Here is a 21,899-nt window from a genome sequence, read left to right as displayed (position 1 = left end):
CAGACTCTGGTCAATACACTCTTTACACTTACATCCATCTCATACACTGCAGACTTAAAGTGGAACAAGACTCCATCCTCCAAATTCAAGATCATGAACAATATTTTTTTCATATTTCTAATGTTAACGGAAGTTGTCTATCATTTGCAGAGAGATAATTCTGGAGTTACAGACTATGCTATTTATTTTAAAGTGTTTTTTCAAACATTTAAACAGAAGTAAAAGTAATCCTTGAAAGACAATTTTAATCTTATATAATTTACTTGAAATGGAGATTGGTATGAACATTTAATGATTTAAAAACCTAAATTAACATGCCTTTTGATACAGAACTGAATTCCAGAACCATATTTTCAGAACTTAAATTCCTGGACTCATGAAACCTATATTCCAGAACCTATACAGAAGATGATTTCCAGAACATAAACAGGGCCTGAATTCCTAGAGCCACGAAGAACATATATTCCAGGACCTACACAGAACCATATTTTCAGAACTTAAATTCCTGGACCTAGGGAGAACCAATATTCCAGAACCCATACAGTACCATATTTTCAGAACCTATGCAGAACCATATTTCCAATAGGGTTGGGTATTGCCAAAATGTTCATATTGCGATATATTGCGATATGTGTTGGCGTATTGCAATATGTGTTGCAATATATTGTGAAAGTGTAACACATGGTTCAGGGTAATGAAATTAATGTTCCTTTCTTTTGAAACAATTCCAATGGCCACTTTCAGGACTCAGATGTGATTGTACAAGAGACCAATTGAAACTGTTTCCAAACAGAAGATTTTGCTCTGAAGCTTGAAACTCGAGAAAAAGGGCTGCCTTCGGTACCAGTTATATGACCAATAAACATTCTCAAAACTATTAATGTATAATACTATGAAGAAAATACAAATGTTATTGGTATTTGTTATTACATCACGAAAATTACCGATCATGGTCACGGAAATTTCCGATCGTATCGGGTAAACCGGTTCGCGAAAAGTGTACCGCAATATATCGTATTGTGAAGTTCGAATTGCAATATACCGGTAAACCGGTATTATCGCCCACCCCTAATTTCCAACACCTTAACAGATTCAAAATTCCTGGGCCCATAAAAGACCTATGAGGTACAGAAGCTAAATTCAAGGATTCATTACATAGGTGTATCACGATTTACCACTGTATCTCACATCCGCTGAATACATTGATGAACACGCCTGTATACATATGTAGTATCACGTTTGAAGTCATTCATTTTGCAATATTCAAAGCCCCAAATACTGCACTGGTCTACGAAAACCTTCACCTTATAACAAAACAAAGCTAAATCTGTTTGTACGGAACTCTGGCTTATGTCGTCAGTTAATGTTTTCTTTCAGGGCAAGTGCTTCATGACATCAGCAAAATCTCTAACACACAATCCAGTCACTTATCAAATCCTATTCCACTTTTGTAGCATTTTATAACCACTCGATGAAAGAAGTATTGGCTACATAAACCCAACATTGCGGTACGTAATCCTTTCTTGTACATATCTGAGCGATACAAGACTTAACATTCAGTTTTGAACAACTTGACTCTCCGATCCTCGAATCTTTCGGTTTCCACAGCTTAAACAGCTGCAGCAGTTATTCCTAAGTATCCTTTGCATTATTTATGATTATGCTAAGCCTTTGTAAGACAAACATTGACTGACTAGTTTCTTGTCAAGTCTAGGGCGGAAAGAGAATACTGGTGTCGAATTCGGGTAACTAATATCAAATGAAACACTTGTTTCTAAAGATTTCCTCACATCATGTTGTCTCAACATCGTGGATGTTTTTACCGGTTGTCTAGTGCCACACTCAGCAATATTCCAGCTGTGTGATGGCAGTTTTAAAATAATCAAGTCTGGACCAGAATATCCAGTGACCAAGAGCCTGAGCATTGATCTACACAATCGGGATACAAGGCTGACCACCCAATGCTGTTAGTCATCTCTTGGTATGGGTAACTGAAGTCCAGTTCTAACCCAGATCTTAAAGGGTTGCGCGAGTGCGACGTTTCGGTGTAGGTACTAACACTGTTATCAAGCAAGCAAAGAAGTTGATTATCCATAGAACTTGGTTTTCCTTCACCTATGCAACTTCTAAAACGCCTCTCAAGTCTGACTAGTACAAACAGCCATTCACACACTGTCACACATGAATTAACGCAAGAATCGTTAGTGCGACGTTAAAAACCCCCTTTTCTTGCCACCTAATCCCTGTAAGAGCTTGTTTTTTATCATCACAGCTCCAAAGTTCATTGTCCTGTGCTAGTCACCTCTATAAGCTTTGCAACTGTATAACATTACAATTTTAGGAATATTTATTATAATTACCAGGTCATCTTAAGAGTGCAAACCCATGAAGATCCATGGAAACTTTTCGCCTTCAGTAACCCATGCTTGTCAATATAAGGTAATTAATGGGATCAGGTGGTTAAGCCGGCTGCCTTGGTTGATGCTACAGATGGACCACAATTGTGTAGATCGATGCTCATGATGTCAATCACTGGATTATCTGGTCCAGGTTCAATTTTCAGCAGACTGCCATCACAGACTGACTGACTGACTGACTGACTGACTGAGTTTGGTTTTACGCCGCTTTTAGCAATATTCCAGCAACATCACGGCGGAGGACACCAGAAATGGGCTTCACACATTGTACCCATGTGGGGATTTGAACCCGGGTCTTTGGCGTGACGAGCGATTTGCTTTAACCACTAGGCTACCCCCCCGCCCCTGCCGTCAGTATTGCTGAGTGTGGTGTTAAACATTTTAAGACTGAGTCTATGGAAGTCTTGGTCCAGATTGAGTTGCGGGTGAGTGAGTTTAGTTTTACACCTCTTTCAATAATATTCCAGCAATATCACGGCAGGGGACACCAGGAAAGGGCTTCACACATTCTACCCATGTGGGGAATTGAACCTGGCACTTTGGCATTACGATACACGTATGCTCTCCTTAATTCAATGCTTCAGAGTGAGTGAGTGAGTGAGTGAGTGAGTGAGTGAGTGAGTGAGTGAGTGAGTGAGTGAGTGAGTGAGTGAGTGAGTGAGTGAGTGAGTGAGTGAGTGAGTGAGTGAGTGAGTGAGTGAGTGAGTGAGTGAGTGAGTGAGTGAGTGAGTGAGTGGTTGCGGGCGTGCGTGCGTGTGTGCGTGAATGAGGTTTTATGCCGTTTTTAGCAATATTCCAGCAATATCATGGCTGGGGGCATCACAAACGTTCTTCATACATTGCACCCATATGGTGAACTGAACCGACGAGTGAACATGTTGACCACTAGGCAGACAGACTGATTACAACACTTGCCTACAGTTCTATTTCCCCCACATGCCTGTAGGCCTAAACAAGGATGTCGACACGATGATGAAGCAGAGGAGCAAGTAACATCACATGAGAAAAGGAGTGTGCTATAATTCCACACCGAAAAAAACAACAACACCAAAATCTCTGAGAAGAAATGATAAAACTTTTCCTTAAACATCAAAGAGTTTCCGCCCAAACTTGCTGGGTGGCTGAGATGGCGGATGAGGCTCTGAGGCTCTGAGGCTATGAGGCTATCAGCTCTGCGACCTCTAGTTAATCCCCGCCCAGAACACAAGATCAGTTTTCACCACAGACGAATGGAGTGATATGATCCTGGCTGTATCTTCCAAGGCAGGAAAATATTTAGATAAACTCACGTTCTCCTTTAACAAAAAATGCATGCGGTGAGAGATTTCTATAACATTTATTTTAGAGTTCAACGGAGAGCGTTTTCTATTAATGTGTATTTTGGAGTTCAGCTTGGCGTAAAGTGTTGATAACTGCTATGTTAAGTGTTTTTCAGCTATCTTTTTACAAGGGATACAGAAGAATGCTATGGATGGATGAAGGCATTGATACCTGCTGTGAGTGCGTACAAATTATACAAGTTGTACATTCCACAGCAGATATAGGTCAAGAATATCATAATGGCACACGCAGAAAATTGACAAATCATGGTGACAGATTGTTTCCAACATCAAGGTATAAGGTTTGAATTCTTCAAGGGACCAACATTTGGTATTCCTGAAGTCTAACTTTATTGAAACAAAACCCCCTATCTTGTCAAAGAAAATGTTTAAGAAAAATATGTATGCTTCAAGCTTATAATATGTAGGAATATCATAGAACTAATAGCAATAAAACAGTCCATCACATCTGACATATTGTTGCAAGGTTCTTCTAAAAAAATAGATATATTTTCGCACTTTGGCAGTACGATACATGTATGCTCTCCTTAATTCAATGCTTCAGAGTGAGTGAGTGAGTATGGTTTTACGCTGCTTTCAGCAACATTCCAACAATCATCCAAGGGACACCAAAAATGACCTTCACACACTGTGCCCATGTGGGGAATTGAACCCGGGTCTTCAGCGTGACGATCGAACGCTTCAACCATTAGGATACCCCACTGTCCTATTATTAAAATGCCGGATCTTGCAGCTGTACCTGAAAAATATCTCACAAATGTCTCAACACCAAACCCTTGCAATTCAGTTTTGATGAACTTATGGCATCTGATTAATTTAAATCAAGTTCCTTAAAGCGAGGCGAGTTCTGTATACTCTAACCTGAAATCAGAGGACACTAGAATAATTTTGAATAAAGTCTTAATGAAGTTGCTTTCACACTTAAGCAACAGAAGTGCTGACGTTAAAGAGGTCCTTGGCCCGTTTAGGTATTCTCGGACCCCAAAATAATATGTCTTTACATCAGGTATAAAGTAATCAGCCTGCTGGTCTGACATCCAGCGTCTACTAAATTTTCCAGTGGGCAAAGGAAAAAAAACAAGAAGACAAAGTCATCAATATCCCCCGCAATGGCAAAATACTCTTCATGATTATGTCTACGAGTTATGATTATGTCAAATATTTAGGTGTGTATATAGAAAAGTGGAAGGAGAGCATTGAAAGGAGCACTATCACCAATTTCAGTCTCAGTCAAACTTGTTGCCATGGAAACGCCAAAAATATTTTATTCAGAATTCCAAAACTACCAAAAGGCACCAGTACACCACCAGACCAATCTATGTGCCAAGTTTGGTGAAGAAATAGCGAATGGTTTTAGAGTTCTGCTCCGGAAAAGAGCACTACCACCAATTTCAGTCTAAGTCGAACATGTTGCCATGGAAACGCCAAAAATATTTTAATCAGAATTCCAAAACTACCAAAAGGCACCAGTACACCACCAGACCAATCTATGTGCCAAGTTTGGTGAAGAGATAGTGAACGGTTTTAGAGTTCTGCTCCGGAAAAGAGCACTACCACCAATTTCAGTCTAAGTCGAACTTGTTGCCATAGAAACGCCAAAAATATTTTATTCAGAATTCCAAAACTACCAAAAGGCACCAGTACACCACCAAATCAATCTATGTGCCAAGTTTGGTGAAGAAATACTGAATAGTTTTAGAGTTCTGCTCCGGAAAAGAGTACTACCACCAATTTCAGTCTAAGTCGAACTTGTTGCCATGGAAACGCCAAATATATTTTATTCAGAATTCCAAAACTGCCAAAAGGCACCAGTACACCACCAGACCAATGTATGTGCCAAGTTTGGTGAAGAAATATAGAATGCTTTTAGAGTTCTGCTCCGGAAAAGACAAATGTGCACGGACGGACGGACGGACGGACGCGACGCGGATCGACTACGCACGCACGCACGCACGCGACGCACGCGACGCGACGCGACGCATTTTAATACGCGACGCAACGCGACGGAGTCCATTTTAATACCCCATAAAAGCTAAGCGTTATGGGGATAATGAGTAATGGATTTAAGGACTAACTTTTCTACTAACTGGAATTGATTCAAACAAATTAAAAAAATTGACATTAATAATTGTGAAGTTTAAGCATGCAAATCACAAAGAATGAGGACTAGTATCGTAGGTACGTTTGAACAGTGTTTATCAGGGATATTTATGATATTCCTTGAGTTATGCAAATTGAATATCTCTCTAAGTAATGACCATGCTGTCAATGGAAATGAATCAACACAGCTTGACCATTGTCAGTATGGCCACCACCATAGAGTCCTTAGCTGACTATAATCAAAGTTAGACAAAGGCCGGTTGGCGACTGAAGCATGACAATGTGGATGACGTGCGGGGTACTGCAGGTTGACCACACATCTGTCGTAAATGCGACACATGACAGTCTGATCAGACCCTTAGGGATAAATTGAGAATGCTTTGTGTTAGTCGAGACTTGACCCTGAGACAGCGACTAGGCAGGTTGGCTGACCATCGCCTCCGACAAGCCGCCTAGTCATTGTTGTAACATCATGTAGTTATACACATTGAATCACGAATAAAAGTGTTGTGGACCCACTGATGGACTTCTGTCATTGAAGACACAGAGATCCCTCTTAAACAGCCCGGGATACATGGTGGAGTCCAAGATCTCGGAACCTCTCAGCAACAAAGGTCTTGATCGAACCTCTGGCAATATTCATCCATCCTGGGTACACATCACATCGAAAGTTACAGAATCACCAACATCAGGCTACAGCAATAGCTGACCACCCAGCATGTCTACTGTGACTCGTTCCAGTCTCAAGGACACGGTTCATCAAATACAACTGTTGTGATATTGTGCTTTCACGTAACACCGTTTTGAAACAAGAAGTATTCCATCTTCAACAGCTTCACGTACGCTCGTCCAGCAGCAAATGCAGTGTTCGTGCAACACCAAGAAGAAACCTAGAACTCAAAACACCAGCACAGAATTTCGGCTATCTCCGGTGAACGAACTGTTAAAAGTGACTTTGTGACTTTCAGTAATTGTTTTGTGTTTTCTATTGTTATACACTACAGTGTTCATAAGGTTTGGTTCATTCATTTTTTGGTTTTTTTCAATGCCTTTCTTTTCTTCTAAATCTGATGACGGATCCTCCAGTAAATCATATTTTCCTTGGAGGATTCGCCGAAAATCTAAATGTAATGACATGACTCACGACAATACATGCACCCGCTCAGATACTCCGTCTGCCCCTCAACACCCTGATCACCCCTGCCGTATTTACAATCCCCATTGTTGTGGCCGTTGCTGCTGTCTGTCCTCCACCCCGCATCAGCTTCACAACCCTTCCCATGCCATTATTCGACGGACATGATTCCCGATCAGCACCTTCCTGGCTTAGTCGATTCCAGAAATTTGTCAAAATTCAAAATTACACTGATGAAGACATTGTTAACCTTTTCCCCTTATATTTATCACAGTCAGCTTCAATTTGGTATGAAGGACTTCCTAGTAAAGATAACATGACATGGCCTGAACTTAGACAATGTTTTTCACAATGGTATGGTCCAACGTCCATCCAAGCCATCATTCGGAAAAATGCCCTGATTGACAGAAAACAAACAGAACGTGAAGACTTTCGTTCATTGCTTCAATCTGTGCGGTATGAGGCATCCCTTTTGGATTGTAATGATGATCAATTTATAAAAGACCTCATTTTCAGAAACGCCCTCCCCAACATTGTTCAATTTATTGTCACCAGGCGCCATGACACTTTGACGGACATGATTGAAAGTGCTCAGGTAGCAGAGGACATTTACAGACTAGCAGGTACTGAGGGACTCATGTCTGTCAATTCACCCACGAACCTTCAGCCGAACAGACTGCAGGAGGAGCGACATAACCCAGCAAATTATTTTCAACCTTCCCGGAACAATGCTTTCCCACACCCTATTCCCTCACACGGCCACCCCCCCACTCTTTCCCATCCCATCACCTCCCACCCCGCCTCCAATCTATTCTGCCCATACACACCCATACAAGTGTGTCCACTGTGGGTTATACCATCTGAGTCCCCAGGAGTGTCGCCTCAATCCCCCTACCCCGTCAATTGTTTTCCTGCTTTCTTTGTCAATATGTTGAATTTCATGTCCATTTTCTTTATTCTCTCGGTAATAGCATACACATATTTGTGTATGTACAGTGCTATTAGTACCCTGTACCCCTGCCCTTTGCTTATCAATATGTACTAGCTTTCAGTTGCATTGATTTGATCGTCATTTTACTGATAGTTGAAGTGTGAATGTGTGTACCGGATATGTCTTTATAATGTCTTTTGTGATCAGTATGTTAATGCTTTGAATATAATATGTTATTGATATGTCCAATTATGATTCTCATGGCCCAGATATTTTTGTATCAAATGATGTGTATATATTAACTGAATTGTGTGACGCAAGGAGATGAGATACAGGAAGGGAGAGTGGTAACGCCTACGACATGCCGCCTAGTCATTGTTGTAACATCATGTAGTTATACACATTGAATCACGAATAAAAGTGTTGTGGACCCACTGATGGACTTCTGTCATTGAAGACACAGAGATCCCTCTTAAACAGCCCGGGATACTAGTGAAATAAATGATTTAACAAAAATAATTTTAGCCTGAAGCCCAAGGCTAGCTAGATTCATATCAGACTTGTTAAGCTCAGAAAATAATACACCACGACAGTCATGTTTGGAGTCACAGACTGAAAACCCTGAAAGGTTTTGTCAAACATTTTTTTGTGTTCAAAACATAACAAGTACAGCTGACTTAGGAATCATTATCACATTCAGAAAACTGTGCAAAGTTATTATCTGAGTAAAGGTCTTCATCTGCACATGAGCACTTAATAACTTTCTTCGTAATCCATAAATCATACACCTGACAAGACCTGGACTTAACCTTGATATCACTGTCACGGTAAATTGTGGCACGTGGTGTACATCAAGGCTATTGCATTGCAGTCTATCTAGTCCTAGTATGAACAGGGTCACTCGGTGCAAAGTTGTAACTCAAGCCAGATTGGTAGGCTAACAAGAGCAGGTGTCCTTGGGCAGGGCATTAGGGGCAGGTGTCCTAAAACAGGGCATTGGGGAAGGTGTCCTAAAACAGGGCATTGGGGAAGGTGTCCTAAAACAGGGCATTGGGGAAGGTGTCCTAGAACAGGGCATTAGGGCAGGTGTCCTAAAACAGGGCATTGGGGAAGGTGACCTTAAAACAGGGCATTGGGGCAGGTGTCCTAAAACAGGGCATTGAGGCAGGTGTCCTAAAACAGGGCATTGGGGCACAAAAAGTGAAGAAAGTCTCTGGGGGCCAATTATTATATTTTATTGATATAAGTCTTGAACTGAGTTCTTACGTAACATATGTTCATTTCAGAGACTAAATTTTAATCTAGGCTAGCAGAGGAAACAAAACATCACATCAAACATCAGAGTATGCATCCTCAGAAGCAACAATCATAGCAGTGTCTCTGATAAATCTAGAGGTCAACCACCTTGACAAATACCCGAGGACCCCACCCCATTAAGTGCTCGTCCTATGATCACACACGACCCCTTTCAGAGCTCCCCTCCTGAGACACACGACATCTTTCAGTGCTCCCCCCCTAAGACTAATCATGTGAGTTGTGTACAGAGCCACCTCTCACCACCAGCTTAACCAGGATTAGCACCAGCAGGTATTGGATTTCACCATTTACGCAAGGACTAGGCAAGGTGTAAATTCCTGAGTGGATCATGTTAAGCCATAAGCCCAATCATGTGAACAGTAAAACAATCCTCTAATGTCAGTGGACATACCCTTTGACCGTTAAGCTGTGCTAGTACAGGTAATATTACCTACACCATAGGTTCATTATTTATAGGGATGACAATGTGTCTTGTACTGATCTGAAACATAACGTAATAACACCAGTTCAAAGCCATTAAATGTTTTGTGTGTAATGAGATGACAAAATACCTATTTACAACATCTTGAATACATGAACACTTTTATATGCTTTACAGAAAACACCTAGATTTCAAACGACGTCCATGAACATGGTTTTAGGTTGCTACAGATTATTAATTGTGAGTGAGTGAGTGAGTGAGTGAGTGAAATATAGTTCAGGCAACTTTGAAAAATTTTGCAGTTAAATTCCAACCATTGGTGATCAGTAAGTCAAACTGGTTACTATTTTTGTATATTTATTTTGAGAAACATATTTGGATTCAGAAATTATTGACCGGAAGTATTTTTGCCTTGGGCATTACACAAAGTACAATTGTCAGACAACCCAGTATTTCAGCTGCTCCCTGACCTCCTCATTAAAAACCTCGAAGTAAGACCTACACACTAACCTCCCGTAGCAACTTGCTGAATGACAGCAATATCTTGACCTCCATTAGCAACTTGCTGAATCAGAGCTACATCGTGACCTCCCTTAGCAACTTGCTGAATCAGAGCTACATCGTGACCTCCCTTAGCAACTTGTTGAATCAGAGCTACATCTTGACCTCCTTAGCAACTTGCTGAATCAGAGCTACATCGTGACCTCCCTTAGCAACTTGTTGAATCAGAGCTGCATCTTGCTGAATCACAGCTACATCTGGACCTCCCTTAGCAACTTGCTGAATCAGAGCTACATCTTGACCTCCCTTAGCAACTTGTTGAATCAGAGCTACATCTTGACCTCCCTTAGCAACTTGCTGAATCAGAGCTACATCGTGACCTCCCTTAGCAACTTGCTGAATCAGAGCTACATCGTGACCTCCCTTAGCAACTTGCTGAATCAGAGCTACATCATGACCTCCCTTAGCAACTTGTTGAATCAGAGCTGCATCTTGCTGAATGAGAGCTACATCATGACCTCCCTTAGCAACTTACTGAATGAGAGCTACATCATGACCTCCCTTAGCAACTTGCTGAATGAGAGCTACATCATGACCTCCCTTAGCAACTTACTGAATGAGAGCTACATCATGACCTCCCCTTAGCAACTTGCTGAATGAGAGCTACATCTTGACCTCCCTTAGCAACTTGTTGAATCAGAGCTACATCATGACCTCCCTTAGCAACTTGTTGAATCAGAGCTGCATCTTGCTGAATCACAGCTACATCTGGACCTCCCTTAGCAACTTGCTGAATGAGAGCTACATCATGACCTCCCCTTAGCAACTTGCTGAATCAAGAGCTACATCTTGACCTCCTTAGCAACTTGCTGAATCAGAGCTACATCATGACCTCCCTTAGCAACTTGCTGAATCAGAGCTGCATCTTGCTGAATGAGAGCTACATCATGACCTCCCTTAGCAACTTACTGAATGAGAGCTACATCATGACCTCCCTTAGCAACTTGTTGAATCAGAGCTACATCTTGACCTCCATTAGCAACTTGCTGAATCAGAGCTACATCGTGACCTCCCTTAGCAACTTGCTGAATCAGAGCTACATCGTGACCTCCCTTAGCAACTTGCTGAATCAGAGCTACATCGTGACCTCCCTTAGCAACTTGTTGAATCAGAGCTGCCATCTTGCTGAATGACAGCTACATCTTGACCTCCCTTAGCAACTTGCTGAATCAGAGCTACATCGTGACCTCCCTTAGCAACTTGCTGAATCAGAGCTACATCGTGACCTCCCTTAGCAACTTGTTGAATCAGAGCTACATCTTGACCTCCCTTAGCAACTTGCTGAATCACAGCTACATCGTGACCTCCCTTAGCAACTTGTTGAATCAGAGCTGCATCTTGCTGAATCACAGCTACATCTGGACCTCCCTTAGCAACTTGCTGAATCACAGCTACATCTTGACCTCCCTTAGCAGCCTGTTGAATCAACCTGTTGAATCAGAGCTACATCGTGACCACCCTTAGCAACCTTCTGGAATCTTAGCAACCTGCTGAATCAGAGCTACATCTTGACCTCCCTTAGCAACCTGCTGAATCAGAGCTACATCTTGACCTCCCTTAGCAACTTGTTGAATCAGAGCTACATCGTGACCTCCCTTAGCAACTTGTTGAATCAGAGCTACATCGTGACCTTCCTCCCTAGCACTTCTGAATCAGAGCTACATCTTGACCTCCCTTAGCAACTTGTTGAATCAGAGCTACATCTTGACCTCCTTAGCAACTTGCTGAATCAGAGCTACATCTTGACCTCCCTTAGCAACTGGCTGAAACAGAGCTACATCGTGACCTCCACAACTTGCTGAATCAGAGCTACATCTTGACCTCCTTAGCAACTTGCTGAATCAGAGCCACAGCTTGACCTCCCTTAGCAACTTGCTGAAACAGAGCCACAGCTTGACCTCCTAAGCAACTTGCTGAATCAGAGCTACATCTTGACCTCCCTTAGCAACTGGCTGAAACAGAGCCACAGCTTGACCTCCCTTAGCAACTTGCTGAAACAGAGCCACAGCTTGACCTCCTAAGCAACTGGCTGAAACAGAGCCACAGCTTGACCTCCCTTAGCAACTGGCTGAAACAGAGCTACAGCTTGACCTCTTGCCACAGCTTGACCTCCTAAGCAACTTGTTGAATCAGAGCTACATCTTGACCTCCCTTAGCAACTGGCTGAAACAGAGCCACAGCTTGACCTCCTAAGCAACTTGTTGAATCAGAGCTACATCTTGACCTCCCTAAGCAACTGGCTGAAACAGAGCCACAGCTTGACCTCCCTAAGCAACTTGCTGAAACAGAGCCACATCGTGACCTCCCTTAGCAACTGGCTGAAACAGAGCCACAGCTTGACCTCCCTTAGCAACCTGCTGAAACAGAGCCACAGCTTGACCTCCTAAGCAACTGGCTGAAACAGAGCCACAGCTTGACCTCCTAAGCAACTGGCTGAAACAGAGCCACAGCTTGACCTCCTAAGCAACTGGCTGAAACAGAGCCACAGCTTGACCTCCTAAGCAACTGGCTGAAACAGAGCCACAGCTTGACCTCCCTTAGCAACTGGCTGAAACAGAGCCACAGCTTGACCTCCTAAGCAACTGGCTGAAACAGAGCCACAGCTTGACCTCCTAAGCAACTGGCTGAAACAGAGCCACAGCTTGACCTCCTAAGCAAATATACTTTTTTTATTTGGAAAGTAACAGGTGCACATGACTTTTCATCTGTTTCCTGGGTATTTTGAGTCTTATTTTCCAGCCACATTTCCCACGACAGCTTCCTTTTAATTCTGGCTTACACAGCCAAACTCTAACAATAGTTATCCAATCACAGTCCTCTTTTCAGAGAAGGAAATTTTGAACCCAGTTAATTCCAAAATACATCTAATGAGAGCAGGGCAGTTACGATAAGCGAACGAAAGCTATAACCCCCTGGATAGTGGTGATGTTAATTAGGATGACTGAGGAAGGTTCTCTCGCTGAACTTATGCAATTACTTTTCGTAGACAGTAACTAGTTTTAAATGTGACCAGTGCCTACCAGGGACTGATTTGCATACTTAGAACTTGTACTCGTACAACCTGAAACCTTCACCTCTTATTTATACAAACTTGCACCCTGAGCATGTTAATATTTTGCAGTTCAAAGTATAGACTTTAGTTGGAAAACAGAATGATGAACTAGCATGGTGCAAGGAGCGTGGAGCAAGGATTCTGTTGATGAGATGGACAGTGACTGAATGAATGTAACTGTTTCTCTCATGAAATTTTATCAAATAAAAATGACCTTATCAGACCCAGAACAATTTTGTTGAAATGATCTTTCACATCATCAACACCAAAACTCAAGCATGATATAATTTTACATTGAGCAGCAGCTGCAACCTGGTTTTGTCTGTGCAATAAGGTTATAGCCTAAGGTTGCACAGAGTGCAATAAGGTTATAGCCTAAGGTTGCACAGAGTGCAATACGGTTATAGCCTAAGGTTGCACAGAGTGCAATACGGTTATAGCCTAAGGTTGCACAGAGTGCAATAAGGTTCATAGCCTAAGGTTGCACAGAGTGTAATAAGATTATAGCCTAAGGTTGCACAGAGTGTAATAAGATTATAGCCTAAGGTTGCACAGAGTGCAATACGGTTATAGCCTAAGGTTGCACAGAGTGCAATACGGTTATAGCCTAAGGTTGCACAGAGTGCAATAAGGTTATAGCCTAAGGTTGCACAGAGTGCAATAAGGTTATAGCCTAAGGTTGCACAGAGTGCAATAAGGTTATAGCCTAAGGTTGCACAGAGTGCAATACGGTTATAGCCTAAGGTTGCACAGAGTGCAATAAGGTTATAGCCTAAGGTTGCACAGAGTGCAAGTAGGTTTTATTTCCTTAAATCATGCCCTGTTTAAACATTGTCTCCAGGATGACAACACAAGGAACCCCCACCCTGAGAGTTGAGATATTCATCAGCCATGACAGATTAACTACGGTCACGCGAAATAATGGGTCGCTCTTTAACGTCTTCAGAATTGTACACATCTTGGAGCCTTGCAATGACAGTTAAGACTATCTGAGATGTAATTGAATTCAGACAACTGGCAAGTGACACGTTTAAACGATGTCGATCCCACATTCCATGAGGTCATCGTAAACGAAATAGTTTTAAAATAAGCGTGCAAATAAGGTGTGATATGACACATTCTGCAGATTTCTTGACAGCTGACAGAGATATTCTACTTAAACGGTGAGGGGAGAATTAACGACTCCCTTATCTTTATTATATAACCGTCTGCAATGCTCCAAATGGGGTCCCACCCATGAAAAACCTCAAGTCACACCGAGCCAACTGCAAGCACCAGGTAAACTTGTCAGAGGTAAAACCTGAACAAGATCAGCTGAACTCCCTTACCTCCGGAACAGTATTCATGAGACATTGTCACATGACCTGCTGTCATTTTGCTCTGCAGGGACGTCGCTGTGAGCCCATTGTTGTCAACCGCAACACCGCAAGTGTCAACAGATTCAACAACAATCTGTGGTTTTGTGGTCTTGTGTCGCCCTTTCACTCAATTCAATGTCGTGTTGAGCCGGAGAATCGTCAACAAACACCCTGGAGATGTCCAGCTGAGAAAGACTCCATTTCAACCGGTACATTTAGCGAGGGAAAGGTTACATACGGGTGTAATGTGTTCTATGAATGTATTAGCATGGAATTGGTGATGTTCAGTGTGGCTTCAAGTTTGGTGGGAGAGTTGAATGAAAGTTTGCACCAACTCACCCACAGAGTGCAGTGAGTGCATGAATCTTTCACTTTGAGGGGTGATGTGATGTGGGGCTTAAAACTGTGGTCAAGAATCATGCATTTACATAGCTGTGTGAAATACATGCATGAAGAGTGACTGCACTGACTGACTTTGGTTTTATGCCGCTTTTAGCAATATTCCAGCAACATCACGGCGGGGTACACCAGAAATGGGCTGCAAAGACTACCCATGTGGGGATTTGAACCCGGGTCTTCAGCGTGACGAGCCAACGCTTTAACCACTAGGCTACCCCACTGCCACTACTTGTCTGACTCACCAAACACGGTGAGAAACTTTAGAGTGAGTGAGTGAGTGAGTAGAATTTCATGCTGCTTTTGGCAATATTTCAGCAATATCACGGCAGGGGACACCAGAAATGGGCTTCACACATTGGGCTACCCGACTGCCTCAAGAACTTTAGACATAAAAATAACGTGACAACAATTACATTATTGTCATGACATACATCCTGCTAACAGATTACACTGATTTACCCCAGTCTCCTATTTTTACGTCCACATGACTTTCAATAATTTATTTTGGGCATCTAACTCATAAACATGATGGTCCTCGGCTGGCAATCTGGAGCATAAATCACTTGATTTCCGACAAATGTGATGATGTCACAGGGCTATTTACTCAAGAAGCCTTATCTGTATTTAGGGATGACAACTTCCAGCAATCAATAAATCTGTAACCGAATCCCTGAATTCTGACACCCAAATTCTGAGCATATGTCTTGGTGGAGTTGAAATGTCAGTTTTATGTAACAAGGAATTTAAAAGTGAAATAAGCATCCGTTTTAATATAATGGCTGAGCACGACCATGATTGAAATAAGACACTCTGTCTATCTCCATGTCATCAGCTTGGCTGACAAGACCATCGGACTGATGTCTGAGTGGGGTGCTGCACTTGAAGGTGCTGATGGTGAAATGATGAATATTTATTTCCTGGAATGACAGATAGGATTTTCCATAAACGTGTAACTTTTGCGTTTTCAATTACATGTGGCTGTGCAGGGTAAAGGAACTTTGCTCTTCATGACCCCGACATTGAAGGTGGACTGACTGACTGAGTTTAGTTTTACGCCGCTTTTAGCAATATTCCTGCAATATCACGGCGGGGACACCAGAAATGGGCTTCACACATTGTGCCCATGGGGGGAATCGAACCCTGGTCTTCAGCGTGACAAGTCAACACTTTAACCACTAGGCTACCCTACCGCCTCCCTATTGAAGGTGGAAGAGAGATGTGCCTGACTTGCTGGCAAGGTGGGAGGGGGTTAGGGGGATGGTTTACTGGGTAGGTGGCTGGCTTAGGTGTGAGTGAGTGAGTGAGTTGGGTGGATAGGTGGGTGGGTGTCTAAGTGAGTGAGGGAGAGAAGGAGGGAGCAAGTGATTTGGTGACTAAGTGACTTGGGCGGGACACTGAGTGAGTTGGGTGAGTGAGTGAGTTGGGTGTTTGAGTGAGTGAAGGTGGGACCAAGCGAGTGTAGTGAGTGAGTGAGTGAGTTGGTGGGTGACTTGGGTGGGCAGTGAGTGAGTGACTTGGGCAGGTGAGTGAGTGACTTGGGCAGGTGAGTGAGTGACTTGGGTGGGCAGTGAGTGAGTGAGTGACTTGGGTAGGTGAGTGAGTGACTTGGGCGGGACACTGTGAGTGAGTGAGTGAAGTCAGCGAGTGAGTGAGTAAGCGAGGAAGTTGGGCAGGTCAGTGAGTGGGTGAGCCTGTTTGATATTTCTCTCATCTATACAACAGCAATATTACTCCACTGATTTGGGTTCACCAGATACAAGCAAACACTTTAATAACACGAGAATAATATGTGTCTCGGACAAGGAAATGTTTGATTTTATAACTGCAGAGCTACAGATAACTTTTGGGGTCATTGAGTTATGTACTCGCTTGTGTTCATCTCAAATGGGTTTCCTAATTTTCTTTTGAGTAACCAACTAAGTTGTACCCACCTTTACTCAAACTCAATTGGGTATTTTCCATTAATTGTAAAAATATAATAAAGTTTAAATGTTCATTTACGTGTTTGTTATTTATATTTGATCTGTTATATGAGAAACGATAAGAAAGACTGCAAGTTGCCAAGGTGCTGAGTGAGTGAGTGAGTTTAGTTTTACGCCGCTTTTAGAAATATTCCAGCAATATCACGGCGTGGGACACCACAAATGGGCTTCACATATTGTACCCATGTGGGGGATCGAACCCGGGTCTTCGGCGTGATGAGTGAACGCTTTAACCACTAGGCTACCCCACCGGCCCTGCCAAGGTGCTGAAATAAAACCTGTCAATACACCTCAGTTATTTGTCTATTTTTGTTTGTACGTACGTAAAATCAAATTTATTATTTACAAAACTCCAAGCGTACTTGTAAGCAATAGACGTAATAGGAATTGAGTTTTCACACAAATATTTGCGTAATTTACGCAGATACGCAGCTTATCTGTACCTTGGTAACTGGTACAGCAGCTGCACAGGAGTGAGTCTGTGAGTTTGGTTTTACGCTGCTTTTAGCAATATTCCAGCAATATCACGGCATGGGACACCACAAATGGGCTTCACACATTGTACCCATATGGGGGATCGAACCCGGGTCTTTGGCGTGACGAGTGAATGCTTTAACCACTAGGCTACCCCATCGACCCAGTTGCACAGGAGGTGAGGCATGATGCTATACAACAGAAGTGTTCAAATGGAACATATGTTATACTCAGGATTTATTACATTTTCTCAGTACAGATAGCTCTCGTCTTAGTCGTGCAAAAAGTGATCTTGACAACCAGTTGTCAGACTTCCACAGGGTGCTCAGTGAATTCTCAGAAGAGTTTCAATTCAAGTTCTAGAATCTGTACTTTACTGAGAAAGTGTAGTCCAAACATAAAATATGTTTGATTTGACAACTGTCTAAATGGCCATATGTATTCACTGTTTTCGTCTATAGGAGCCATGCCAAGAGAATAGTACACGAAGAATATCATCTGGACTATCGTTGTCAGAGTTCCATGTTAATGGAAGCTTCAGTGGCTGAGCGGGTTAAATCACCCACTGTGTGTCCTGGCAATTAGGTGCCAGAAACTGAGTGTGTGGGTTTGAATCCCGGAATTCAAATTAAAACAAGTGAGTGAGTGAGTGAGTGGTTTTATGCTGCGTTTAGCAATATTCCAGCAATATCACGGCACAGGACACCAGAAATGGGTTTTCTGCAGTGTACACATGTGGGAAATGGAACCCAGGTCTTCGGAGTGAGGAGTGGACGCTTTAACATGGGTGGAAATAACTTTAAAATTGCTAGTGTACTCCGGTACAGTGGCACATGTAAAGTCACTTGCCCTGATAATTTTTCCACTATACCGGCCTATTTTCTTGTTGATTTCTTAAATACACAGCATAATTAACATTGGAAAGTCAACTGGACACGGTACAGCATTATATACAAATTTGCATGCCTGACAGAAAAAAACACTGGACTCCGACGACGGGCAATGGGTTATTTCCACCCCTGCTTTAACCACAAGGCTACCCCACCGCCCTGAGAAAGTGGAATCCTAAATATAAAACATGTTACACAATGCTTCTGTTTGTCCCTTGGACTGAGGTCCAGGATGACAAGCAGGTTGTTGTTTACACAGTAACGAGACTGTCCAGGACATCAACAACACTATCAGTGAGAGTTATCTCCAGTGAGAGCTGAGCACAGGTTACAGCATCTATACCCCAGGTGCTCTCTAGCTAGGTCAGCCAGTTGGTAGTGAAACAGAGTGATGGGAGGCTGAGAGGGTCAGATAACAGTACAGGGCAACAAGTGCAGTTGGAGACAGAGTAAGAGTCTGTAAGTGAGTGAGTGAGTGCAGTTAGTGACAGTGAATGCAGTGAGTGACAGTGAATGCAGTTAGTGAGAGTCGAAGAATGCAGTTAGTGAGAAAATGCAGTTAGTGACTGAGAGAATGCAGTTAGTGACTGAAAGAATGCAGTTTTGGCTGAGAGAATGCAGTTAGTGACAGTAAATGCAGTTAGTGGCAGTGAATGCAGTTAGTGACAGTGAATGCAGTGAGTGACAGTGAATGCAGTTAGTGAGAGTCAAAGAATGCAGTTTTGACAGTGAATGCAGTTAGTGAGAGTCAAAGAATGCAGTTTTGAGAAAATGCAGTTGAGAAAGTGAGTTAGCGAGAATGCAGTTAGTGACTGAGAATGCAGTTAGTGACTGAGAGAATGCAGTTAGTGACAGTGAATGCACTTAGAGAGTCAAAGAATGCAGTTAGTGACAGCGACTGAATGCAGTTAGTGACAGTGAATGCAGTTAGTGACAGTCAAAGAATGCTGTTTTTGAGAAAATGCAGTTAGTGACTGAGAGAATGCAGTTAGTGACTGAAAGAATGCAGTTAGTGACTGAGAATGCAGTTAGTGTCAATGAATGCAGTTAGTGACAGTGAATGCAGTTAGTGACAGAGAATGCAGTTAGTGAGTGAAAGAATGCAGTTAGTGAGTGAAAGAATGCAGTTTTGACAATGAATGCAGTTAGTGACAGTCAAAGAATGCAGTTTTGAGAAAATGCAGTTAGTGACTGAGAGAATGCAGTTAGTGACTGAGAGAATGCAGTTAGTGACAGTGAATGCAGTTAGTGACAGTGAATGCAGTTAGTGAGAGTCAAAGAATGCAGTTTTTGAGAAAATGCAGTTAGCGACTGAGAGAATGCAGTTAGTGACTGAAAGAATGCAATATAGTGGCTGAGAGAATGCAGTTAGTGACAGTGAATGCAGTTAGTGACAGTGAATGCAGTGAGTGACAGTGAATGCAGTTAGCAAGTTAGTGAGGTGAGGTGAGGTGAAATTGGGTTTAACGTCGTGCTTGAGAATATTTCGCTCATATGACGACGAGCATGCGTGTGTATGTGTATATGCGGCTGCTTGTACTAGCCCAGACTTAAGCTGGTTTTATAGTGCTAGCCCACTGAGATACCATGCCGCAGTGAAGCATGAATACCCCACTCAGACACATTATACTGACTCTGAGCCGACCAGTCCTTGTTGTACCCATTAATGCCGAGCGCCAGGCAGGGACCAACAAGTACCATATTTTAACGTCTTTTGGTATGACGCGGTCGAGGATCGAACCCGCGACCTTCCGCTCTCCAGGGCGGACGCTCTAACCACTACACCACGGAGGCGGTCAGCAAGTTAGTAGTTAAGAGAATGGGTAAATACATTTAGTGACTGAATGCAGTGAGTGAGTGAGTGAGTGAGTGAGTGAGTGAGTGAGTTTAGTTTTACGCCGCACTCAGCAATATTCCAACTTGGTTGACACATGTCATCATATCCCAACTGCGTAATTTGATGCTCATGCTGTTGATCACTGGATTGTCTGGTCAAGACCGGATTATTTAGGGATTGTCGCCATATAGCTGGAATACTGCCGAGTGTGGCGTTAAACTAAACTCACTCACTATTTTCTACATACAAAGGCCCTAAAAGCAAATATGGCTCTGATGACATCCATCTACAGTATCCCTGATATAGTTGGGATACTTTGATTTTTATACAATTCTTAGCACATAATGTATGCTGTAATGTCAATTAGCTATGAAGGAAAACATTAGAGGTGAATGAAACTCTGTGTAGATTTCACTTAAACCATACAGATAATGACAAACTTGTTATAATGTTTTACCCAAAACTCATCTCTTCAGAATGTCAGATCCAGATGACTAGTTTCATCTCAAGTGACTATGCTTTTAATTCTGTGTGCTTTGAGCATTTACTGTGAATGGAAATAGCGCGGTACAAATGGACTATAATAATAATATAATAATATACTGGTTTTCAGAAAAAATATCGCAATACGTTTCATTTGAAAAGCTTATTGCTGTTTACTGGTAAAACAATGCAGTCCCACCAAAACAGTCCCACCATACAGCTATCTTTAAAATACATGCTGTCCGCTGGACCGAGACAACTAAATTGTTCTAAGGTCAAGAGAAAATCCAATGATGTGGGTTCTCAGCATTTCTGGTTTATAATTCTGAACCAGTTCCCAATGGTTCACTACTTATATAATTTGGAACCAGGAAGTGTTTTTACTCACAGGCCCTCCATCATCTATTTTGGTAAATTAGTTCAAGATGTTACTGTAAATGAGTACTTAAACTGAAAAACAGTCAAAGACTTTCCTCATAAAAAAACACATTGCTGCCCTATCTTTTAAATTTGAAAAATTAATTAAAAGATGCTACAGATAATGTGCTCGCAAAGCTGGGAAAAAATGAGTGAGTGAGTGAGTGAGTGAGTGAGTGAGTGAGTGAGTGAGAGTGGGTTTGGTTCTACGCCGCTTTCAGCAATATTCCAGCAATATCATGGCGTGGAACACAAGAAATGAGGTTTTACATATTTTACCAATATGGGGAATCAAACCTGGGTCCTCGGCGTGACAAGCAAACACTTTAACCACTAAGCTACACCCTCGCCCCGGAAAATAGTACTAGCAAATAATAGCTTGGTAATATCATGATTTCATGCATGATTTCACATTCAGTGATCACCAGTACCGCATGGCCGATATAACAAATACAACTTACATGAGTCTTTCTCTGACACCATAATACAAAAATGAAAATTGTCAAAATAAAATTGAAAATATGAAAAAACAATAGAGCATGTGGTCATTATACAAGAATAGTTTTGTGCAACACTATTCCTGGTCTGAGAGTAGTGGCTCAGCAGTCATCTCTGCAGTTATTCAAGACAATTAAAATTTAGAATATAAAATTTAGAAAAATATCAGAACTGCAAAAATTCCAAAGAACATTATGCTACAATTGACCATTTTCTAAATGGCATTGTGTATTCAGACATTCTGAGCGCTGCTTTTGCCAAATTCCACTGAAGTATGCTGAACAGTT

General features: G+C 42.2%; 1 protein-coding gene across 1 annotated transcript in view; it reads right to left on the bottom strand.

Annotated features, from left to right (window-relative positions):
• The window catches only part of LOC124260484 (histone H4 transcription factor-like), a 93,573-nt gene that overhangs the window by 36,355 nt on the left and 35,319 nt on the right, over nt 1-21,899 (bottom strand). The gene's annotated exons all lie outside the window — the stretch shown is intronic.

Source organism: Haliotis rubra, unplaced genomic scaffold, assembly GCF_003918875.1.
Source record: "Haliotis rubra isolate DU_JTF1 unplaced genomic scaffold, ASM391887v1 Scf765, whole genome shotgun sequence".
In the NCBI taxonomy this organism is placed as follows: domain Eukaryota; kingdom Metazoa; phylum Mollusca; class Gastropoda; order Lepetellida; family Haliotidae; genus Haliotis; species Haliotis rubra.
The sequence above is the reverse complement of the archived record's forward strand: the minus strand, read 5'-3'. Positions and strand labels throughout refer to the sequence as shown.